The sequence below is a fragment of the Ambystoma mexicanum genome, chromosome 11 (assembly GCF_040938575.1).
Source record: "Ambystoma mexicanum isolate Mex_15411 chromosome 11, UKY_AmexF1_1, whole genome shotgun sequence".
NCBI classification, from domain to species: domain Eukaryota; kingdom Metazoa; phylum Chordata; class Amphibia; order Caudata; family Ambystomatidae; genus Ambystoma; species Ambystoma mexicanum.
In genome coordinates, this window is record NC_090934.1 from 11,169,890 (window position 1) to 11,195,440 (window position 25,551).

Here is a 25,551-nt window from a genome sequence, read left to right on the forward strand (position 1 = left end):
CAGGTACTATCAGATCCACAGGGCCGCCCGAGGGCTCCCGGAGGCGGGATGCGACACATACCACAGCATCGGAGACCTGTTCCTGCACATCCAGTAGGAGGCCAGGCCTGGGGCCACAGCACACCTCCATCCTGCCGCACCCTGGCGGCGGCATTCCTGCATCCCAACCTCACGAGCCATGCCTCGATTACAGGCAGGAAGAAGCACACTAGCAGGCCACGGCACGGGGCATTAACGGGCCATGCCGTGCTCAGCCAGCCTAAACTGCACACTACAGAGCATTACTGAGGCATGCCGTGCTCAGCATACCTGCAAGCAGACTAGCAGGCCATGCATCACTACCCGCGGCCCAAAACAGCGAAACCCCTGTGAAACCAGCCTACTGTGGCGAGTCCACACAGACCGAGAAGAACACTAACCCACGACTACATACTCAACCCGAGAAGATGGGGTAATGAGGTTCAAGCCCGACATTCAATAATCCCGGCAGCCAGCGGGAGAGGCGCACCCACCTTGGGTACAGCCAGCGGGAGAGGCGCGCCCACCTTGGGTACAGCCAGCGGGAGAGGCGCGCCCACCTTGGGTACAGCTTTCGGCGGAAGCAGAAGGACCGCGTTACATTTTCCCACCTACCCACCCGGAAAAAGGAGGTTACGATCGGTGCATGGAATGCCGGGTAGCAGGTTCGGTACCCAGCAAAGTCGTAGACGGCACTTTTCTAAGGAGAGGATGCCAATTGGACCGAGACTTGCCAACTGAAGCAAGGAATCACTCACACTGGACACAGTGGGCCCACAAGCACACCCGTCATTGTTATTATGGTTGTGAATAAGAAATAAACGCCTACGGCCAAAAATTATGTTCCACACAGAATGGTATGTAGAGGTATTATTAGATAGGGGTACGAATGGGAGCCCGGGTGCCCACACTACTTAGCCTAACAGCCCCATCCGGTGGGTGGGTGGTCTTCCAGCTCGGAGGCGCCGCTCACTCGGGCCATCCACCAATAAGCCGGTCTCTTAGGTCCCGTCTCTAATGACCCGTCTCTAATGACCCCACAACGCTCTACAAATGGCATTTGAGACCTGCATCCTAGTCACACAGGCCACCCTCCACCGCTGCCCTGAACTCCCGACTTCCAGATGTGCATGGATGGAGGCTAGTACTCGCCCCTTGAGGAGCCTCACACGGTCTTTATGTAGAGCAGTCTTCCTTGCGCGTTAACTCATGCCATGCGGGCATGTTTTAATGTAGATTTTTACCAGCCAGAGCCAGCTAGTTGACTGGGTTCAAATCCCAGCTTCACAGCCTAGAAATAAAGCTTGTGACCTTGGGCACTACGTTTTCTTTTACAGCGCCCCATCTGTCAAAATGCAGTCAGTAGAAGCATTCTGTGTAGGCTTTGCAAACAAACCAGCCACAGTTGAAGCGGGACCCATTCGAATGCACACCACACACTTCTTTTTGGCTTCTTGTAATGAAGCCCCCCACGACGCACCCGAGAATCAAAGCCTGACGTCACCCTCTGTGCTTCAGGTGATGTCAACACATATGCAAATTATGCCAGATCTTTCAGTGTTTAAATCCGCCCTGCATCCCAGGGAGTTTGTGGCGGCCCACCCAAATGCGTCTCAAAACCCGACCCCCTTCCTAAAAATTGGAACATTCCCAGAGTCATTTCTCACGTGCCAAAGGTTACATATTTTCCCACCAATTCTCAAGTAGCTAAACCCACCGAATCGAGGCGTTTGCCATCGGCAAGGCGCCTGCAGCATCCATGCAGGCGGCAAGTCTCAGGGTCTCCAGTTGGCAGGAGCTGGCCCAGCGTTTCATCCTACGGCGGCCGAGTTGGCTCACGGCCTAAAGGGAGTGACAGACTAGGAGGCATCAGGGAGCCTGCAGTCCTCCAGTGGCCGCACAGCAGCAGGTGGCAAACATGCCCCGGATGAAACGACATCCATCTGCAGCATATGGCAACCATGCCCAAGAGCAGTGTGCCCCTCACCCACCGCCCCGCCCGCTCAAACTGGGAAGCCGGTGCAAGGCCATGCCACTGACCCTACTGCCGGGCTGGGGAAAGGAGGGGGCTCCAACTCCTGAAACTTTCCAGGACTGCAGTCACAATACTACGTAATCCCCTCCCGAGATATTTAGGAGGTTTGGAGGAGGGGAGGGGGGCAGGTTTACCAGGTCTCCAGAGGCTTCAGATTAAAAACATTAATATTTGGCAGTGATGTGGCCCCTGGGAGAAACAGACCAAACGTCACAGAACACTACTCGGGACCATGGCCCACAATCATGGGTAGGGGCAATTCAGTCTGGCAAGCCATGTACGACAGAGGGGTTTTGTGTAGAGAATCGCTTCTGGGGGACTGGGCATAGCCTGGGCTGGGAGGCTGGCACATTTAGCAGTTGGGAAGCTTCCTTGCATGGGTGTCTGCACCGGGGGTGCGGCAGATTTAAAAGCCATCGCCCTGTACACAGCTGCTAGCGTCTAGATTTTCTGTTTCGGGTGGAGGGCGTTCAGTCCGAAAGGGCAACCTTTAACTAAAGGTCACAAAACTTCATTCATATATACACATATCATCATTAGTAACAGATCCCTGCTGCCTAGACTACTGCAATAGGCTCCTGCTGGGGAGGTACATCACAAGCCAATATCAAGGCACTCCAGACAGCCCATGGACAGATTAGCCCCTTTCAGACGCTCTCTGGAGCGAGAAGAATGGGGTGTCTGATTAAAGCCCCCAGAGTTCGACATTGCTGGGAGCCATTTAGCCCCCACTTCAACCCTAGCAGAACCTGGTTAGCACAACTACACCCCAGGTCAACAGGCGCCGCCATACCTGTGCGACACCCACATTGAACTGCGCTTTTGAGAAAGTTATAGAAGCAGTGCTAGAAGAGTACTGAGAAACGTAGTGGAGATGAAGGGACTAATAAGGCTCCTATTACAACTTTACACTTGCACAAGGACATCCTCTATGGAGAATGGTGAACATGGTCGTAAAAGGCAGAGGAATGGTAAACAGAAAAAAAGAGTGGAACACCATTCCCCATCGTTCCCGCTCACTTAAATCAGCGTATAGAAGAAATGGGACACATCTCGAAGATGTAAACAGCATGCAGCCGACATGGCGCGCACACGGCTGGCGTTGCTCCTCCTGTGGAGCTTGCATTTGCGGCGGGCTCTGTGCATCCTCCTGGTTGGGGGGGGGGGGGGGGGCTCAAGAGTGGAAGGCGCAGTCTGCCCGGCCAGGGCAGGCTGCATCCCCCCGCGTCCCCTCTCCCTTCCAGCGACGCCTCTCCGGGTTGAATGACGTCCGGGAGCTGCCTGCCATCAGCGATGGAAAATCGGAGACTTCCCCCTGCGGCTGGAAATAAGTCACACACGGGGCGGCGCGGGGACAGGCCGCCGCACGCTTCATGCACCGCTCCCGGCAAGCCCCCTGCCCACCAGTCACCTCGTGATGGGGGCGGGGGGGGGGGACAAACTGAGCGTGGGCAAGACCTGAAAACGGCCCCGGGATATGATGCGCTCTGCAGCAACAGGGCGAGACCCTCCTGCCCCCACTCCACCCCAGGCCCCGGGCCGCCGCACAAAGTATGGCACGGTGGAGGGCCGATGGGGGGGGACTGGGGGGCAGAGGAAGGGTCAAGCACAAGGGGAGGACAGCCAAGTGGCGCCCCCCAATTAGTTGTCATGGCAACGTAGCCACAACACAGGAAAGGTGCGAGAACAACCAGTGGGGGTCCGGGGCACGGCTGCCCCCACACTAGAATAACAAAAAGGTAAACAGGTGCAAGAATGGCCTCTTGGCAAAGGCAGCACACCCTGCTCGGGTACAGCTTCTTGAGCACGGAAGGAATGTTTTCCCACCCAACCCACCCCAGATTTTGGTTAAAAAGGAGACACGGGAACGCCGAGTACCAAGTTCGTACACGGTAAAGAAAGTCGTAGGTAGCAGGCAGCACGTGTCATGCCAGAAGGACCCATGCACAGCTGTTTTATATAAGTTTGTTTTTGTGTGTAATTTCTGTAGATAAGCAATAAATGCCTACGGCCAATAATATGTCCACAACAAACTGTACTCATTCCAAGATAGGAGGTGGGAAACAGGAGCATGGAGAGGCCCGCACTACTCAGCCTAAGGTTCCCAGGCTACTCGCATTACAGCTGAACAATGCAGCCCGCCTGCACCGTGCACAGAGACAAGGCAGCCTGCCTGCACAGGTCAAGATCTATTGCCGGCACCGTGCACAGGGACAGCGGACAGGATGCATGCGCCACGCACAAATGCAATCACACAGAGCAAGGCCCGCAGCATGCACGCAAAGAGACAAGGCAGGCATAATGCACACGCCACGCACAAAGACAAGGCAGACTGCCTGCACCGTGCACAGGACAAGGCCCCCGGCATGCATGCACCACACACAGAGACAAGGCAGACTGCCTGCACCGTGCACAGGACAAGGCCCCCGGCATGCATGCACCACACACAGAGACAAGGCAGACTGCCTGCACCGTGCACAGGACAAGGCCCCCAGCATGCATGCACCACACACAGAGACAAGGCAGACTGCCTGCACCGTGCACAGGACAAGGCCCCCAGCATGCATGCACCACACAGAGACAAGGCCCCCAGCATGCATGCACCACACAGAGAGAAGGCAGACTGCCTGCACCGTGCACAGGACAAGGCCCCCAGCATGCATGCACCACACACAGAGACAAGGCAGACTGCCTGCACCGTGCACAGGACAAGGCCCCCAGCATGCATGCCTGTACAGGACAAGATCTATTGCCGGCACAGTGCACATGGAAAAGGCAGGCATAATGCATGCGCCATGCACAGAGATAATAAGGCAGCCTGCCTGCGCACAGGACAAGATCTCCTCCCGGCACTGTTCCAAGGACTACGCCCCCACCATGCATGCACAAAGACAAGCAGTGGACAGGACAAGACCTCCTGACCGCACCGTGCCCAGGACTAGGCCCCGTGTGCATGTACCATGCACAAAGACAAGACACCCTGCCTGCAGCCTGCACAGGACAAGATCTCCTGCCGGCACCGTGCATTGGACAAGGGACCCAGCATGCATGCACTACGCACAGATACAAGAGAAGAATTGTTTGCGGGTCCGCTCAGTCGAATTGCTGCACGAAGAGCGTGCGCCACTCGATATGCGGAGCTTCGATGCCAGGTATGCTGTTGTTCTACTCAGGACTGCTTTGTAGAGTGTACATACAGTCTTCAACAGCAGCTTAGCCTGGAGAGGACACCAATGTAGTTCATGTAGCATGGGGGTGATTCGGTCAAATTTCTGCACACCTGTAATAAGACACGCTGGGGACAATACCACCAGAAGGCCTGGGATCACTAGCCAGCAGTGACCTATGCCACACACATACACCTATCAAAGTAGATATAAAAGTTACCTTAGTGACTAGAGTACTCCCAGTCCATAATCCCCTTTCCTCCATCCTAGTGGGACGGTACCCAAGCTGTTAGCAGTGAAGCATGTAGCTTCCCCAGTACAGTTAGAGCATGCTGGGCGCAGCCTTGTGTGTTGGAATGCCCTGCCCTTTGGCGCCTCTCCTCAGCCCCCTTTAGTACATATTAGCCCTTGGCATACTAGTGGGAAGGCTGGTGGGGCATATGGAGGAAAGGGTGCTATGGACTATGAGTATTCTAGTCACTACAGTGACTAATTACTCATACGCCCAGTCCCCTTTCCTCCATCCTTATAGGTGATTCCACTGAACAAGAACATAGGGTGGCGCTGTGATAACCTGCCTCATATCTAGTACTAACTAAAAAGGTTCTTCAGAACCGCCTGACCAAACTCTTGCCTCCCGCCTGGAGCTGGTGTCCAGTGAATAGTGCTTACAGAAGGCCAACTGAGTGGCCCAAGTAGCCACCTTGCTGATGACATCCCAAGAAGCATGTCACTAAAACAAGATGCCCGTATCCTTGGCTTTGACCGCATGGGCATGAATCCCCTCAATAACAGGTTTGCCCATGGCTGTGTAGGCCTGCGAGATGGCCTGAACCATCCAACGGCAATGGAAGCCTGAGAGCCGAGGGGGAGGAGCTTTTACGCTCACCTGTTATCCACAGGGACGCCACCCAGCTGGGTTACTCGCTGGTATGCTTCTCAGCTTTGCCCTGATGTGGTTTGCGGGGAAGGTTCTGCCTTGTGGTAGAATTAGACGCGCTCTCCGTCCTGCCTTCTTTGCAGGGGCGCGTTGTCTTTCATGGGCGAGTGTGGTCCAGTTACTTCACTGACGCCGGCCCATTTGATATTGTTCAGGTAGGTCTTATTGCTGTTCTTTAGTTTTGTTGCTATCCTGCATGCCTTTCTTTGTTTAAAATGTCTCTTTTTTTCTCCCTTAGGTATGTGGAGCTTCAGCGCGGCGAACTGCCTTGGTTGAGCCCCGCTGGTAAATGATGGCGCATTAAGAGCGCTATGATGCGGTAAGTAAGCGCTATGCACAGCGCTGCAAAGTCTTGCATTTGCTAACCTGTGTTTTCCTTCCTTGTAGGTCGCAGTGTTCTTCAGCGTGAGTGGAATGTCCGGAGTGGTGCCAGCCGAGAGGCGACCAGCCAGGTAGGTAAGCCTTTTGAGCAGTTCGTAATTTGTAAATGTCTCTACAGCTTTCTTTAATGTTGCCTCTATCTTCCTCTTTCAGGTCGTTCTGTCCGGGAGGCGTGCAGATTCAAGGAAGCTATTCTCAGTAGCTGCGAGTGTTTAAAGATGAAGACTGCAGGCAAGATGCTGCTGCTAATGATGTTCCTTTTGTCTCCTTGCAGGTTCTGCTTCTCCGAGGTTCGAGGGAATAGCTGGACACGGTGAGCTTCACGTTGCAAGCTGCAAAGTAACATGAAGCATGTTCTGCAGTCAGGGTGTGGTTTATATAGCCCAGGTAAAGTAGAACCAGGGAAAGTAGTTCCAGGCCTGTCACACCCAAAACACTAGACTGCATAGCTTGGTTCTTGGGAACCAAGCTATGTGGATGCCTCCATGTTGGCAGACAATACAATAAGGTAGTTCCCAAGCACATTGTTGTCATGGTATCTGAGCCTGGTGCCATAGGCGCCAGGGCTGGCCCCATGAGGCCCGAGTCCTGACTCCACCTGGCCAATGGGTTTGCCAGAGGGGTTTTTGAGCGAGGGTCGTGACAGGAGCCCCGCCCCCCCAAACAATGCCAGACTTCCTGAAGTATTTTGTCTGAAAGAGACAAACCTTGATGTCCAAGAAATGCAGGGCCCTCTCTGCGCGTTTGGGAAGAACACTGGCAGGCAGATCTCTCAATTCAGATGAAATGGAGAGATCACCTTGGGCAATAAGTTTGGATGAGTGCACAAGAGGACGTTGTTGTGAAACGTGGTGAAGGGCTTGCACAAGGACAACACCTGCACCTCACCAACACTGCAAACAGAAGTGAGAGACACCAGTAAAACTGTCTTTAGTGTCACCAAGCAGATGTCCACAGAAGCCATCAGCACGAAAGGCTTGCGGTGCAAAGCTGCAAGAACCACACTGAGGTCCTAGATCGGGTGCGGCCTACGCACTGGTGGAAAAAGCCTAGGCAACCCTTTAAGGTGGGCCTTAACCATCGGGTTGGCTGCAGAAAACACATGCTCAGGGGAATTCTCTTAAGCGCCAAGGGCTGCCAAAGAAGGGCGGCACATATCCACCTGAACTCCATAACAAGCCAGGTGTGCTAAAAAAAGCCAGTATGTCATCCAGGGGACAAGTGACAGGGTTCAGACCCTGGTCACGAGCCCAACAGCAGAACCTAGTCAATGTACTCTTATACCTGGCCTGCTGAACAATGTCCCAGTTACCTGAACATTGAGCGTGCTGAAGCCTCAGCTGGTCAGGAATCAGGCCGCCAGTGCCAACTTACCCGGGTCAGGATGTTCCACCACCCGCCCTGCGCTGCGTCAGAAATCCCCTGCTGGAGATTCGAAGGTGGACGGGACCCTGGGAGCACAACTACAGCAGATCTGAAAACCAGGGTATCGGAGGCCAGTGGGGGGGCAATCTGGATGAGGCTGCAACCCACCAAAAGCCGAAACTTGCAGAGGGCCTGTTGGAGCAGAGGTGGGCTGGAAGGCATAACACTTGCAGCCGTGCCAACAGATCTGGAAGGCATCTCCTAGAGACCCCCCCGACCTGCCCATGAACAAACTGGGGGCACTTGAAATTCAGAGGGGATGCCAACAAATACAGATCTGCGAACCGCCACCGATAGAACAGGGACAACAAGGAGTGTGTGCAACTCCCACTTGTAGGTGTTGAACCCCAGGCGGCGCAGCTGGTCCGCTTGTGCATTGCTGTCCCCGTGAGGTGGACTGCTGAATTCAAAATTTCCTCTGCCAGGACCCATTCCAAGATCGATACCACCTCCATGCTATTGGAGGGAGTGTTGGGGCGAGGGGGGGGGGGGAGGAAAGGGTTTCACCCCGCTTGTTCAGGTGTAAACATTGTAAAATGGTCTGTCCCGACCAGAACCAACTTGTCCCTAATGAGGGGCAAAAACACCCCGAGGGCCAGCAGAGCTCGAGCAGATGGATATGCAGGAAGGTCTGTGTCCTGGACCATGCTCCATGAATCACAGCCTTCCAGAGTAGCCCCCCAGCCCGAAAGAGAGCAGCCAGTCGTCATCACCAGGGTAGGCTCCAGTCAGGTGAAGGGGGTTCCCACTGAAACATCGCCATCCATCAGCCACCAGCAAAGATCGGGCAGTAGGATCCTGTCTGACTGAGACCCCGTCTCCTGTTCCCAATTGGGCGCCAGGTGGAGCTGGAGGCGCCTCATCTTGAGGCGAGCATGCTATATAGTGAGCAAGCAGGAGGCCATCAGGTCCAGAATGTGCTGACCCACCATGCTGAGGTTGTCGTTTAGGCCAGAAAAAGCTCCGTCTTGCGGAGGGACAGAAGCCTTTTGGGCGTTGAAAACACCCACTGAACAACAATGTTCCAACACACCCCTAGGAAAACCAGTTCCTGAGATGGGCACAACTGTGACTTCTCTGGTTGAGAGAAAACCACGGCTGAAGGCTATATGCCAACCGCTGGCCCGAGTGCACCACACCTTCGGGTGACCACACCCTCACCAGCCAGTCATCCAAATAAGGGTACAGATGATGGCCCTCCAAGGGGAGAAGGCCACCACTGCATTCATCAACTTTGAGAAGACACGAGGAGCCGAGTTCAGGCGGAGCAGCACCACCATGTAATCGCGAACCGCAGAAACTTCTGATGTGGTTGAAATATGCAAGTACGCGTCCTTGAAGTCCAGGGAACACCTCCAGTACCCTGCACACAGATTTGGCTATGGGCGCAGGAGTAATCATCACCTTGAACCGTTCCAGCGGTAAAGACAGATTTAGGAATGACAGGTCCAGGACAACCCTCAGGCTGGGCTGGTTGTTCTTGGGTACTGCAAAAGTCCTGGCATAGTAATCGAAGCCCCCGTCTAGAAGAGGAACCAGTTCCATCACCTGCATCTCCAAGAGCGAAAGGACTTCCTGCAAAAGAGCCAGGGGCCCAATCTGATGAGGACGAGAGGATGGTATAGGAAGACTGAAGCCCATGGAGACTACAGATAGGATCCACAGGTTGCTGAAAAAACGCGTCCAGGAACAGAGCCAAACTGCCTCCCACAGGCAAGCTGTGTTCCCCCACCTTGACGTCCCTGCGTCTTGCTTGAGGTGGGGGAGCAGAAAAACCTGCACAACATACTCTGCGGCTTCCGCCTGCTGTCGCTGGCCGACCCAAGAGGCCTCCGAGTACCGCAGTCCCAGAACCCCTTGAAGCAAGAGAAATTGCGGGGTTTGAATGCCTTCTTGCCCAGAATACGATGGAAGAATTTCTGACCTGATTTTTTCAGCATGGCCATGGACTTGGCGGTCTGAGTGGAGGTCTTCTTTGTTAACTCATCGGTCGACGAATAAAAGTGGTCCACGTCCTCAAAAGGGTAGACCCATGATCCGCTCCTACACATCAGATTGTGGCGTGCATCCACGCTGTCCTTCTCACCTCGACCCCAAGGCACAACCCTCTGCTGGCTGTGTCAATGTAGGAGAACAAAGACTCCATGAGGTCCTGCGCAATGGACCGGGCATCTGCCAGACCGGCCTTGAAGGAGGCTTGCTTGAAGGGAGGTCAGGCAGAAATTCCCCAGAGCTTCCGCCACAGCTTATGGTTAGCCACAGTCAAGAGGGCGTCCGTGTTGGCTTGCCGCAGATGCAGTCCTGAGATGGAGTAACAGTGCTTTCCCAAGGAGTTTGTCCTCCTTGGAGAAGCAAATGGAGATGGCTCCGATGGAGGGAGACGACAAAGACTATGGTTTAGAATACAAGGAGGCCACCAGAGGACTGGGGCAGCAGGTGGGAGCCAAGGAGGATTGGCTCCCCGTTCATCAGCCTAAACCTGCTGTCCAACTTCCTGATCCTCTGGGCTTTGGCCCTGGGCTTCTCCCAGACCTTTCGCGCCACCTGCAGGGCATCCTTCTGGAGGGGGAAGCCAGACCGGATCATGGCGAGTTTTCTCAAGACCTCTGCTAGCACACCAGACTCCTGCGGGGGCTTCCTCGGGAAGAGGGACCCCCAAGAACTCTGCCAGGCCCTGAAGACGGTCATGAAAGGCCTTGACGGATGCAAAGGGCTCATTGTCCTGTGCATCATCATCGTCCCCCTGCCCCCATTTTTTACAGACCATGGGCAATCCGGGGCCTTGAACATGTGTTAGAGGGGTTCCCCCCCCTGGTCTGGTGCCGCAGACTGGTCTATGGGTTGTTGAGGGGAAGGCGTTGGTAGTACAGGAGGAGGTGGAGGGGTCAGAACAACCGGTAGAGTCTGAACCGTTGGAGGAACAGGGAGCACAGGAGGAACGAAAGGAGAACCCAGGGGGGGGGCGGGGGGGGGGCAGGGCGACACCACCGGTGGGTGGATCTTCACAAAGTCCTTTAGGAGCCCCTTCATCTGGCGGAGCACATGAGAAGGAAGCTCTCAAAGAAATTGACATTACCAGCCCCTGGATCTCTAGGAGCCTGGCCCGCTGAGGCGCTGGGCCCCCACTACTGATCAAAGCGGCAATGTGCATGGTGAGTGAAGCCGTATGGCTGTGATAGCTAGATGTAGCCCTGATGTGACCAAAAACCTGCACCATAGGATCTGCTGCCGCTTACAGAGGGACAGGGATCATCCTGCATAAGCCATTCGATGGGCAAAAGCACTGGCGGGCCCCAAGCTGGATCCAAGATGGTCGCCTGTCTGGCAGGCAGCACTATCCCGCCATTTTGAAGCCTTGTGCCACGCTCTGGGCAGGAGGGTGTCAAGGCCAAGAGGCATCAGATGAGAGAGGATACAGCCAGGGTCTTGCACACAAAGCACAGGCATCACTCTGGTAGCGCTGAGCCCTCAGCCAGAGGGCCGATCGTCCCAACGCCCAGACTCACGACCTCGAAGCTCCGGTTGGCTGGGCGCCCTTGGCACCTCTGCTAGTAGCCGTGCTGGGTCTAGCCGAGGACACACTAGAGGCACTCAGCGACCCCCTACACCCCTGGGGGAGAAGAGGACAAACTTGATCGCCCTTCAGAAGACAGCCTGGTAGGGGCCTCTGAGGCCCTCAGCTTGGGAGCCGGTAGACTGTCCCCAGAGCTCCCAGAAGAGCCTCCGGGCCCCTCAGTTTAGGAGCTGGTAGACTTAGAGGCCTTGGGCCTGCCAGAAACTAAATCTGAGGAACCCTTGATCTATGGGATCCACGGGGAAGGAGTTGCTGCATTGTGGAGCTGTGATTAACAGAGGGCCCACCTTGTCTTGACGAGAGGTCCTGGAGACAAAGTCTTTAAGGTGGGGCAGAGAAGAAGTGTGGAAGATCTCCCTTCACCACGACAAACTATTCTTCAATGCCCTGTGACCGAGAGCGCTGCAAGTCGAACATAGCGGAGGTTGGACCCCAAATACTCAAGACAGAGTGTATGGGGGTCCGTGGCCAGAAACGAGCGGTCGCATGAGGCACATCACGTGAATCCTCCCGTGGCTGACATTCGCCGGGGGAGGCAAAGCACTGAAGGGAAGTGAAATAAGAATTGAAAAAAACAGGGAACATGCAGAAAGCTAAAGAGTCTCTATGCTGGCTGCCAGGTTCTGACACCGTCCATGCGGCAAAAGGGAATGAGGCGAGTTGCCGGAGCCTCAACAGGAGGTTCCCAAGCCCGAGTCCACACCCCCGCGCGCTATACTAAATTTAAAGGGGAAGCTCAATTTTTCGGTTACAAAGGTTCCGATACCATTCCCATGTTGGAGGAAGCCAACAAGGATGGAGGAAAGGGGACGGGACATATGAGTATGTGTGTTCACACAGTAACAAAGAATCCAACCAGAATGCCTGCACACCATCAGCAACAAGGCACCCCATCCAAGAAGGGGTGTTCAGGCTTCTGACACCATACTAGCAACAAGGCCTACAGTCTGTACACAAACAATCCCAGACTCCCTGCATAGGGACAGGGTGCATGTGAATACCATATCCAAGACTGGCAAACTGCAGGATACCTGGGTGAGTCGCAAAGACTGTCTGTGATGCATGTTGGACCAGGCACTCAATACGCTCACCACTGTATGGTAGGACAAGGCACACTTCCCAAATTCACAGCATCTGTGATAAAGACGACCAACAGCACCATACCTGGACAAGGCCTCATGCTACACTGAAGGTAGGGCAAGCTGCCGAGCCTGCCAGCACTTAACACAAGACAAGGAGTTCAGCCTACAGCAGGCAGGGAAGGAGCCCAGCCTGCCCATCCCAACTGTAAGTAGGGGAAGGCACCCACCCACCAGCATGTCACAGGACAAGACGCCCAACCATCCAGCACTTCACAAAGGACAAGGAACCAAGCCTACTGCAGGCAGTGAAGGAGACCAACCCACCCGTCCCCACTGCAAGTAGCGGACAGCACCTGGTTCATCACCCCCTGGCCCCCACTGCAGGTTGGCCAACGCACCCAGCCAACCACCACTTAACACAGTACAAGACACCCACCTTATGGACTGGTGCAGACAGGTCAAGTAGCCCAGCCCACCCCTGTGCAGGTAGGGCAAGGCGGACGACCCTACCACACCACCCTCACTGCAGGTAGGGCAACGCACCCCACCTACAAGCCCTTCACATAGGACAATGCGCACAGCATGTAGGACAAAGCACCCAGCCTGCCTTCAGGAAACCTGACAATAAAGTAAGGCCACCCGAGCTAAGGTGGCGATGTCGCTGCAGCATCTAGGTGGCATAAGACATCAGAAGCAGAGGAAGACTTAGCGTGAATTACCAACAATGCATATATTTGATGAAAGAGGTTCGGAGGCTGCCGGGGTCAACACAACGAGCTGCATTATACTGAATATACCATCCACGCTGTTACAAAAGTTACAGCTGAACGATAGGCACTTTCAGAAAGGTTACTTCTGAGTCATACTCTCGAGTTTGACACTGTGGATCCTGAGCTGCCTGGCCAGTAGTTTATGATGAGCTACAAGCTTTGTTTTTACTCCGTTTGGTGCATCGGTAGAGTGTGTTTTGTCACCTGTATGGTTGTGCGTGCCAGTTTCTCCCTGGTTATCAGCCTGGTTTATAGAGAAGGTAGAGGTGTGTGGAATGAATCTCTACCCCGTTGAGTATGAGGAAGGTGGCTGGCTAAGTCTTGGTTTAGTGCCTATTCCACATGTGTGGTCCCCTTCAGTTCTTGGCAGGTTCTGTTTGTAGTTGTGCAGTATAGTTCGTAGTCAGGGGTCAGAGATGGCTTGTGACTGGCAGGCTCTAGGCCTGGGGGCGGTAGACCCAGATACACCAGAGACGTGTTTTTCTGATGGCTGGGAATTTGGTATTGCTTGTTTGCCCACTGTCGGCCTGGTCGCACTTGTGGCAGACCTAAGAATCATGGGTGGCATTCTTAAGTAAAAGGAGTCTTGTACTCTTGTTGGTTGAGGATGTGGGCATGAGATTCAGGTGAGCTGGTTTTAATAGCGGGTGCCTGTGCAAGTTGCAGATGTGTGTGCAGTTTGTGTGTCGCCTTGGTTGTGAATGTTGAAGGATGAGAAGTGTGGTGTATAGTGCCTTCCTGAAGGCATAAATGTGAGATCATTGAGAGAATCCTGTGAGGGACCAGAATGTGTGTGTGTGAGAAAGAGGTTTCATCCTGGCAATTGGAGATGTAAGCCTGGGTGGTCGAAGCCAGTAGGCTCCTGTCCTGTCCCCAACCTGTGTCGTGTAACTGAATAAAAGGAACACAAGAAGAGATCACCTGCTGCCTCCAGGAGTTTCATTGTGTTTAACTGAGCATTGTACACGCGCATCTGCCCCACTCGGTGTAGTCCACCTGGGGAGAAGGTGGCACCAGGGCCAGATTGGGAACCAAAATTGCCCCTGGAAATGCTTTTTGGAAGTGGCCTCATTTTACACTATGTGGCCAAATGTAGTGAGAAAGAGCAACACCTGCAAGTTCAGTTAGGGTTCTTCCCCAGGACAATGAATAAAAGATTCCAAATAGTGAATTTAAAAGCATAATTGTCCCTATATAAGGATTAAAAAGTAGTTAAACATAACAAAAGGTGTGTTAAGAGTCAATAACAAACTGGAAAATGTGTAACGTTTTACTTCAACCCACTCAAAAAAAGGCCATGGTGTAGAGGAGCACCGGGAAACTGCCCTGTTCCCTGTAGGCCAGTCCACTGCTGAATGCTAGCTGGCACTTGCATAACTGGAAGTTTGAAGACAATGCATGGCTTAGGTGGAAGAGGCATTGCCCAAAGCAAGGGGGCCTCCTGGCTCTTCAGCAGAAGCTCAGTATGAACAGTTGCGCCCCCCCCCCTTTCAGAAGCCTGGAGCCCATGTGCTTAGCGCCCCCCCCCACCTCCAATCATAAGCAGTCAGAACCCCCATCCACTGGCCACTACTGAGAGGTGACCACTGAGTGGACGCACGTGGTACCGTCATGCCTTGGAAAGCAGAACCACCATCCAGGTAAGGAGGGACGTGTGGCACTGACGTCTCAAAGAACAACTTGTGACCCCATGGCCTCCTAGTGCAACACAGGGCATGCAGGGACTTGTAGGCCCATACCTCCAGCACGAAAAGGCGAAACAAGCCCCAGCCCGTAAAAGTCTGGTGGCCGAAGGCGTCACATGACATGGTGCTTTCGGCAGCTATGGGGAAGGGGCAAAAGCACAGCCAATGGGATACCCACTAGCAAGACCCCCGTCTGGATATGCGGCTACCCACATCCCTGCGCGCCTTGAGATAAACTCAAAAATGTCCCTAAGAGAAAAATAAATAAATAACTATTTACGCCCCGCCATAACAATTCAGTAATGCATCATCCACTATGTATCCAACATTGTTTAGAATATCAAAAATATGAGAACTGCAAATCTGGACCATGCCAGTGCATAGCAATAGAAGGGACCGTTGCCCCGCAGCGCATAACCGAGAAGAATCAACGCGTGTTTCAAGCAATCTGCTCTTCTTCAGAGCATACCATGGCGAAATTATGAACTGCGATATTAAAAATAATTTCACATGCTAATATGTGATTCATTGATACATTTAAGCGAAATTGTCTGGTTAATTAATTAGCCATTAATTTTCAGACACCAATTCCACTGGGTGTAGGCGAATTCAACAAACTTGCTAATAGTAATTGTTGCATTTATTAACACCGCCAAAACCTTGCAGGTGAATTGCCATTTTGAACCCACCCTGAAGTCCTGTATTCGCGTAAATAAGATCCGGTGTCGCATAAGGGACGTCACTCAACAAATGCGAATGAATAAGTAAGACATGGCAGCAGCACTGGCAGGTCCCCGTGGTACCGGTATGAAAGGCACACGGGCAGCACTGCCCTGCTCACCAGCATTAATACGACACACTGGCATGCCTGGGGCAAGGAATACTTCAGGTGCCACAGCTGCAGCACTGTGCCCAGTTCTGGGGGCCACGCCTAGGGCACGGTTCCCAGCTCTGGTGTCGTCATCTTCTTGAGTTCACCTCCGAAGTGCCCGGCCAGGCCCTGCAGGAGGGCAATGGTCCATCTCAGAGGCCCATACAGGCCACCATCCGACTAACTGTGGGGAATGGGGGTCACCAGAAAGACATGCCTTCCAAAAGCTGTCACCAAGAGGGCACTACATATGCCTGGCACAGAGGCCAGTCGATGCTCCACAGGTCTGCAGGCGGGGGCTGGGAGCAGGATATGTGGATTTCAGAAGACAGATGAGAAACTGTTCAGAAGGAGCAAGGGTAAAGTTGGAGACCAGGTAGGTGTGGCCCACCCCACTCAAGGCATCGTCACCGCCACGCTGCGTTCGACTCCGTTATTACCCAGCATCCCCGATGGTCGAATGCACACCTTAAGTGGCGCCCGCTCTTTGCCCAGTCTCCCTCACAAGTGCTGCCACTTCCCTGCCCCCTCCCTTAATACGGCTTCATCCTGCCCCCTCCCTCAGTGCGGCTACTTCACTGCCCCTCCCTCAGTGCCATTTCCTCTTCACCCTGCTGCCCCCTCCCTCAGTGCTGCCACTTCCCTGCCCCCTCCCTTAGTCCCGCTTCATCCTGCCCCCTCCCTCAGTGCGGCTACTTCACTGCCCCTCCCTCAGTGCCATTTCCTCTTCACCCTGCTGCCCCTCCCTCAGTTCCTCTTCACCCTGCTGCCCCCTCCCTCAGTTCCTCTTCACCCTGCTGCCCCCTCCCTCAGTGCCCTTTCCTCTTCACCCTGCTGCCCCCTCCCTCAGTTCCTCTTCACCCTGCTGCCCCCTCCCTCAGTTCCTCTTCACCCTGCTGCCCCCTCCCTCAGTTCCTCTTCACCCTGCTGCCCCCTCCCTCAGTTCCTCTTCACCCTGCTGCCCCCTCCCTCAGTGCCCTTTCCTCTTCACCCTGCTGCCCCCTCCCTCAGTTCCCTTTCCTCTTCACCCTGCTGCCCCCTCCCTCAGTTCCCTTTCCTCTTCACCCTGCTGCCCCCTCCCTCAGTGCCCTTTCCTCTTCACCCTGCTGCCCCCTCCCTCAGTGCCCTTTCCTCTTCACCCTGCTGCCCCCACCCTCAGTGCCATTTCCTCTTCACCCTGCTGCCCCCTCCCTCAGTGCCATTTCCTCTTCACCCTCCTGCCCCCTCCCTCAGTGCCATTTCCTCTTCACCCTGCTGCCCCCTCCCTCAGTGCCATTTCCTCTTCACCCTGCTGCCCCTTTCCTCAGTGCCATTTCCTCTTCACCCTGCTGCCCCCTCCCTCAGTGCCCTTTCCTCTACACCCTGCTGCCCCCTCCCTCAGTGCCCTTTCCTCTTCACCCTGCTGCCCCCACCCTCAGTGCCATTTCCTCTTCACCCTGCTGCCCCCTCCCTCAGTGCCCTTTCCTCTTCACCCTGCTGCCCCCACCCTCAGTGCCATTTCCTCTTCACCCTGCTGCCCCCTCCCTCAGTGCCATATCCTCTTCACCCTGCTGCCCCCCCTCCCCCTCAGTGCCATATCCTCTTCACCCTGCTGCCCCCCCTCCCCCTCAGTGCCATTTCCTCTTCACCCTCCTGCCCCTTTCCTCAGTGCCATTTCCTCTTCACCCTGCTGCCCCCTCCCTCAGTGCCCTTTCCTCTTCACCCTGCTGCCCCCTCCCTCAGTGCCCTTTCCTCTTCACCCTGCTGCCCCCTCCCTCGGTGCCATTTCCTCTTCACCCTGCTGCCCCCTCCCTCAGTGCCATTTCCTCTTCACCCTGCTGCCCCCTCCCTCACTGCCCTTTCCTCTTCACCCTGCTGCCCCCTCCCTCAGTTCCTCTTCACCCTGCTGCCCCCTCCCTCAGTGCCATTTCCTCTTCACCCTGCTGCCCCCTCCCTCAGTTCCTCTTCACCCTGCTGCCCCCTCCCTCAGTGCCCTTTCCTCTTCACCCTGCTGCCCCCTCCCTCAGTTCCTCTTCACCCTGCTGCCCCCTCCCTCAGTGCCCTTTCCTCTTCACCCTGCTGCCCCCTCCCTCAGTTCCTCTTCACCCTGCTGCCCCCTCCCTCAGTGCCCTTTCCTCTTCACCCTGCTGCCCCCTCCCTCAGTTCCTCTTCACCCTGCTGCCCCCTCCCTCAGTGCCCTTTCCTCTTCACCCTGCTGCCCCCTCCCTCAGTGCTGCCCCCTCCCTCAGTGCTGCCCCCTCCCTCAGTGCTGCCCCCTCCCTCAGTGCTGCCCCCTCTTCGGCCCCTCCCTCAGTGCTGCCCCCTCCCTCAGTGCTGCCCCCTCCCTCAGTGCTGCCCCCTCCGTCAGTGCTGCCCCCTCCGTGCTGCCCCCTCCCTCAGTGCTGCCCCCTCTTCGGCCCCTCCCTCAGTGCTGCCCCCTCTTCGGCCCTTCCCTCAGTGCTGCCCCCCTTTTTCCCTTCTGCCCCCCCTCAGTGCTGCCCCCACTCTTGCCCTCCTGCCCCTCGTTCGGTGCTGCTGCCCCCACTCTTGCCCTCCTGCCCCCCGCTCGGTGGTGGTGGTGGTGCTACTGCCTCCTCTCGTGCCCCCCGCCCCGGCGTCCTCACCTCCGCCTCGGTCTCAGCTACTTCCAGAGTGCCAAACACTTCCGGCAGCCGCCTCACCCAGCAGCACTCGCGCAGCGCGGGGGCGGGGCTGGGAGCACGTGAGTGCTGACCACACATAGACACAGACGAAGGACTGGCACGCAAGGCGGGGCCCGAGTGGGCGGGGCCCGAGAGGAAACCCGAAGCGAGGGCTAACATGGCCGATCGGCGGCATAGACATAGAAAAAGGACCAAGGCAGCTGCAAGCCAGGCTCCTGCTCCTGCTCCTGCTCCTGCTCCTCTTCCCCACACACTTCATCTAAGCTGAGCAAGCAGTAAATGTTGCATTGCTCCTCGCTCTGCCTTGACATAAGCACTAACACCCTTACACGAGGCGTGAGAGGATGCAATAGCAATCCAAACATAAATGCATAAAAAAAAAATGCAAATGCATGTTAGAAGTGATAAAACCAGCCGTAAAATAGGCCTGTTTTTGGGGGGAATTGAAAGTTGCCGGCTGGAAAGTTTTTTTTATTAATCATAACCTCTGGCATTGCTCTAGACAAACCACGTATCGTTTTTTAGCCCACCATATCATTACTTAAGGCGAAAGGCATACCTCTCAACCTTTTTAGCTACCTGGTGTCACGTTTGTTAGTGTCAGCGGATGCCTCGGGCTACCTCAGCCACACACACACGCACGCATACTCAGTAATACGCTGACACACGTCTGGTGTTGTTGAGGTCCCGGCTGCAACTGCCATTCAGGACGCATTTATTTCTAAACGAGGCTCCCGCATGCGTACATGCAACTTCCCACTGTAACATCTCTCCTTTTCTTTAAACAGAAACAATTAACAAGAACGGAAAATAACCAAGACTCAACGTGAGTCGCTCCATTCAGTGTACTACCGGCTCAGTCCCCTGAGTCCATGATGTAATCCTTGAATCGCACCGAGGGTTGTCGCCCCTGTCTCGTCGGGTACCGACTGCTGCTCCCGTAGGTCGGCGGCGGTGCAACATCATTCTGCCTCCTCTTGCTTCTGGCTCTGAAGTCTCTTCTAGTGACCTTCTCATGGTACTCGAGTCCACTTTCTTGAAAAAGGATTTGTTTCGTGTTACTGTCCCCCTTTCATTTGCCGCTGTTATCATCAACCCTTTCTTGTGAGTAACTGTACAGGATTGTGGCTCATACGTGAGCGACAGTTTCCCTTCTGGGTGGCGATTCTTGACCAGCACAGTGTCACCCACCGTTGCCTCTTTTTCCTGTAGGCCTCTCCTCTCACTCTCCTTCTCATTCCTGGCCACTCTTTCTTGCCGGACCCGGGCGTCATCGATCACGCCTGGCGCTCGTCCCTCCAGTTCGGGGAGGAGTCCTCTTGGGCAGCGTCCAAACAGGGGTTCAGCTGGGGACACTCCCGTCGACTGATGGGGAGTAGTTCTATATTCTCGCAAGAATTCGAACAGGTTTCTTCTCAGATCGCCCCCTCCATTCGCAGAGATCTGAAATATTTTGTTCAATGTTCTTATAAATCTCTCTGCTTCCCCGTTCGCCCTGGGCCCTAGGGGTGTTACTTTCTGTGTTGTATCCCCCTCTCCTCCATGTATTTTGCAAACTGACTCCTCATAAACGGGGGTCCATTGTCTGAGCACAAGATGGTCGAGAACCCATGAGTTGCAAACATTTTCTCAAGGGCCAAAATGGTGTGATCGCACGCTATGGAGTCTACCAGCTCTACTTCAGAGTATCTCGACCACTGGTCCACGACGGCCAAGAAATACATTCCGCAGCCTGTTGAGCCAAAATCAGAGTGTACTGTCCCCCAGGGGAGTTAGCTTCTGTCCATAGATTTGATGGGAGGTGCCCTTTCTGCCGGGCTTTCGGCCTGACACGGTAACCATCTTCGCACATGCCCCTCCACCCGCTCTTCTAGGTCAGGAAACCACACTTTTGGTCTCAATCTCCCCTTTGTTTTTGCCAAACCCTGATGACCTGTATGCGCTAGTTCGAGTACCCTGGGTACCAATGCACTGGGAATCACAATCTGTCTGCCCCGTAGGAGTAGGCCTTCTTCTGAGATTGAGAGTTCATCTCTCACCTTCTAGAGAGCCTGCAGATCCCGTTGTGCTCTCGCCTCCCTCCTAGCATTATTGTACAGAACCTCCTTCCACTCTCCACTCCGGATGGACGACTGGATCACCTTGAAGATTTCATCTTCATTGGAGACCCTGGCGACGACCTCTCTTGATAGTGCTACTGGCATGGCCGCTTCCACAATGTTGTGTGTAATTTCCTGACATGCCACAATCTCCCCTTGTCCTTGCTCCCGTTTGCTATTTGGGTGGCAAGGCAGGTAGTCAGCGGGTTTGTTTGACCCGGGCCTGTACAGGAGCTTCACCCCATATTCGATGAGTGACATAATGGGGATGAGTGGTTTGTGGTCGGTGACTACGACCACCAGCTTCCAAAGGATGTAGAGGCGGAAGTGCCGGCAGCCCCACAGGATCGCAAGCGCCTCTCTCTCGATTTGGGAATATCTCCTTTCCGTCTCTGACAGCGCCTTGCTTACATACGCAATTGGACGCATGCCTCCTTGTGCGCCCGCCTGCATCAGTACAGCACCCAACCCCACGGGGCTGGCATCCACTACGATCTCCGACTCAACTGTGGGATCAAAGTAGGCCATGGTGTCCTGATCCCACAGCGCCATCTTAATGTCTTGGAACGCTTCTTGTTCCTTTTTGTCCCACGTCCACAGCACCTCATTCTTTGTTAGAGCTCGGAGGGGTTCCAAGAGGGACGCCAGTCCTTTTATGAAACGGCACAGTAATTTACCATTCCAAGGAAGCTGCGCACTTCAACCGCGGCCTCGCGAATGTCGCAAACTTTTTCCAGATCAGGCGAGATCCCCTCCGCATGAAAAATGAAACCAAAAAACTCTATGCGATCTCTGAAGAACTCGCACTTGCTGCGGTGTAGTGTCAGACCTAGTTCGTTCAGTCTCTGCAATGTCAGTTCCAGCCGCTTCATATGTTCCATTTCCGACGACGCAAACACCAAAATGTCGTTGCTCATGTTGAGGACTCCACGTAAGCCAGCAAGCGCACCCTGGTTGTGTTCTGAAAAACTTCGGCAGCCGCGGACACGCCGAATCGTAGTCGCTTGAATTGATAAAGCCCCTCGTGCGTGGTGAAAGTCGTTATGTACCTAGATTCCGGGTGAGGCTCAAGCTGATGGTACCCGGAATGTAGGTCTAATTTTGAAAAGACCTTGGCACCTTGCAATTCACTAACTTTATCGTCCAGCATAGGGGTAATGTGACGTTCCCTTTTTATTTCCGAATTAGGTAACCGCATGTCCACACAGATGCGGACAGCACCTGGTTGCTTGGGTTTAGGCGCTACTACAATTGGCGATACCCAGGCCGTGGGCCATTCAACTTTCTCGATGATATCCATCTCAATTAGAGTTTGCAGTTCTTTTTCCACTTGAGGTCTGAGGTGGAAGGGAATCCTTCTGTGCTTGAGAGCGGTAGGTCTTATCGTCTCGTCGAAGATGTGTTGGCGAACCAGTGCCGTTTTAAGCTTGCCCACCCCTTGGAATATGTTCTCAAACCTGCTCAGGAGCTGTTCAATGTCTGCCTGATATACTGCTAGCGTAAAGTGGACGATGTTAAGGGCCTCTGATGCTGCGCAGCTCAGGAGAGAGTGGGGACTGACGTCTGTTACATAAAACCGAGCCTTGATTGTTTTGGGGCCGTGGGTAACCGGTGCAACGAATACTCCTTGAATTGGCAGGGGGGTGTCGCCTCCGAACGTGTTGATTCTCGCATTTGACTGGTCCAGCTGCGGTGGGCCCGGGATGGCCTTGTAGTGTTCCGTGGCCAGAACACACACCGATGCTCTTGTGTCAATGAGGACTGGTGTGAGGGTGCCCTTAATGTCCACTACACAGGTGGGTTGCCTCCTTTTCTTGGCTCCCATGGCGATGCTGGATATGAAGAACATTTCTTTGTCATCTTCTTCCTCCTCAGCAATATTGATCCTCTGTATTTCTTGTTCCACTGTGGCTCTGCTCTGCTGCCTCCAGAAATTGCTCCCACTCGCTCTCGCAGGACCCCTGTGTGTCGTCACTGGAGCCGCAGCTCGGCACATCCTTGCGTAGTGGCCTGGTGTGTTGCACCTCCCACATACCCTTGATTTGGTGGGGCAGTCCTCGTATATCGTACCCGCAATACTGGCACACAGCTGGGGATCCCTGGGTAGGAGCCGTGTCTTGGCGCTTTTGGCTCCATCGGGACTTCGACGTGGTGGAGTTCCCTAGAGCGAATGCCTCCTCCCTTTTGCTGGGGCGTACAGCTGCGTCAATTTTTTCCCCCCTGCTTTCGGCTAGTTTGTATATGCTGCCATTGTCTAGGATCTGGACTAAAGTCATTCCCGGTTCTCGCAGGATTTGCCTGCGTAGCTTACTTGAGCTGCATCCTTGTATCAGCTGGTTCCTTATCATCACCTCCTCATTGTCCCATCTGCACGTGCTTGACAGTTGGCACAGTCGTGCGCAGAACTGGTCCAGGGACTCATCGTCGTGTTGTTTTACCCCACAGATCACAAACCTATCAACGTCCACATTCGAAAGTGGGATGAAGTGATTCAAAAGAACAGTCTTGACGGTGGCATATGTTACCACTTGAAAGTTTAGTGACTCATAGATGCGTAGCACCTCAGTTCCTGCTGAGTACAGAAGCGTAGCAACCTTTGCATCATCATCTTCCCCGGTCGCTCTGAAGAACATGTCCAGCTTCTTAATCCATACAAGCCACTTGGGCCCTAACTTGGAGGGTGGGCCCGAAGTGTCAAACTCCGGCATGGGTGCCAGGGTGCCATGCTGCCAACGTGTCACTCGCACAGGTGCCGCAGTCTCTCCATCTGTGTCACTCATTCTCACAGGTCGCACAGGCACCTTCCCCACGTGACTGAGGCTGCATACCTGTTCTGTTGGAGTGTCCCTTCGCTGTTCACCACTGACCTTGAAGTCCTGTCTGCGAGGTATGTAGGCTCCTCCTTCAGGGATTCACTTGGGCTGGGCCTTAGGGCCTGGACTGCTGGCTCTCCTTTTTTTTTTCTAATTTGAGAAAAAAAAGTAGGCCTCTCAGGCCAAAATCACGGCTCTCCTACCTGGAGAACCGCAAAAGTTCAAAAAATTGATAAGAATATGGACCGTGGGCAGCGCACCAGCACCCTCGTGGGCCAAAACTGCGCCATGAGCAGATTCCAATGGCCGACCGTCACAGCGTCGGGTCGGGCAGCGTCGAAGGAAAGATTGATGTTGGTTGCGCCCGCGCGCGCAATTGTATTCTTCCCCGAGCAGCTTTTCTCGTTGCCAATGTTAGTGTCGGTGGCCACGCATACTCAGTAATACGCTGACACACGTCTGGTGTTGTTGAGGTCCCGGCGGCAACTGCTGTTCGGGACGCATTTTTTTCTAATGCGCATGCGTGAGCCTAAACGAGGCTACCGCATGCGTACATGCAACTTCCCACTGTAACAACATTGATATCTCCGTAGTTACGGGGGGTGGGCGCAAGGGATGAAGGAAGTGACGTTAGGGGAAGGGAAGTGACGGGCGGAGGATGCGGGGACGAGCAGAGCGAATGTAGAGTTTGAATAAAGAGGATGTGTCAGAACACTCCGCCTCCGTACATTATTTGCTGAACCACGCGAGGACCTGCTGGTTCACCCCACGCCACGACACTGGCAACGAAGCAGGCGGCCTCTCCGCAACGCAAAGAGGACGCGGGGAGAGCCTGCAAAGCAGCGAGTGCCTGCTCGGGTGTGTGACGCAGGAGCGTCGTGCGCGCATGGTGATCCCCACATGGGGGGAGGAAGGAACTGGGCCGCGGCGAGTGACGCGCTGCAGGCGCTGCAATCCTGGGCTGCAGCTGTGCTAGGATCACAGCACCGACACAACAGAACATTCGAGGAGCCTGTTGCAAGTGGGGTGAGCAGGGGAAGGGCCCCGCACCCCCACAACGCCCCATGAACACTGGCAACCTAACGGATGGTGCTTGTGCCTATTAGAGGCGGCCATCCCTGTCCTCTGAGGGACAGAGGTGCACCCCAGGGGGACACAGTCTTTGCACCTAGGAAGGCAGCCATCCCCAGGGCAGAGACCCAAAGAAAGGGGCACACCAAGCCCATCACTGAAGCCAGAGTGAACCATGTCGGGCCAAGACAATGATCAAGGTGTGCAGGCACAGGGACAAGGACAACTAGGACAAGGCCCACAGGTGGTGGATCAAGTCCCTAATAGGCTGCCAGACACGCTGGTGTTATGTACACAAGCAATATGGATCAAATGGATCAGAGACTTTGACCTCTATATGGGGGCCACACGGCCCATAGAGGATGATCGCCAAATATGTCTCTTGAAGCTGGCAGTGGGCTCTGCCACACGCGGCATCATGGACAAAATGCTACCTGACTCCATTGACTCGATCCAAGACCTGCCTGAAGGATGCTCTGGCCGCATACTTCACCCCCCACACTAACGTGGACTACGAAAGGCACCTTTCCATAGCACCAAGCAGATCAATGAACGGCCCGACACCTGGGTGGGTGAAAACAATTTAATTTTGGGCGGGTGACGGCCAAATGAAGTGAATGGCCATGTAGGCGACTTGCAGGTGATAGGACTGATTCCGTAGCAGGTGACACCTACCCAAAGTGTGTGAGTTGAGAGGTATGCAATATCATATGCAAATCAGGCTTGGTCCATACCTCTCAACTCACATGCTTCTGGCAGGTGTCACTCTTACACCTCCCTCAGTGCTCTCATTCTGTGTCAAGACAGGAGGCTCGGATTATGCTTCTCTTCCAAATGCACTGATCAGCAGCAAAGAATAACCAATAAAACATGAAACACACAAAAACTCAATAAAAACTACAATAACCATGGTTTTAGAGTCTTTGTAGTTCTGTTCTTATTGGTCCTCAAACTGACCATGTGACATTCCTAACCAAT

General features: G+C 54.4%; 1 protein-coding gene across 1 annotated transcript in view; it reads right to left on the minus strand.

Moving 5' to 3' along the window:
• The window catches only part of CAP1 (cyclase associated actin cytoskeleton regulatory protein 1), a 204,343-nt gene extending 185,666 nt beyond the window's left edge, over positions 1-18,677 (minus strand). The window contains exon 1 of the mRNA XM_069622395.1: positions 18,552-18,677. The gene's annotated coding sequence lies outside the window, so the exon portion shown is untranslated. The remainder of the gene's footprint in view (positions 1-18,551) is intronic.
• Positions 18,678-25,551: the final 6,874 nt, after the last annotated feature.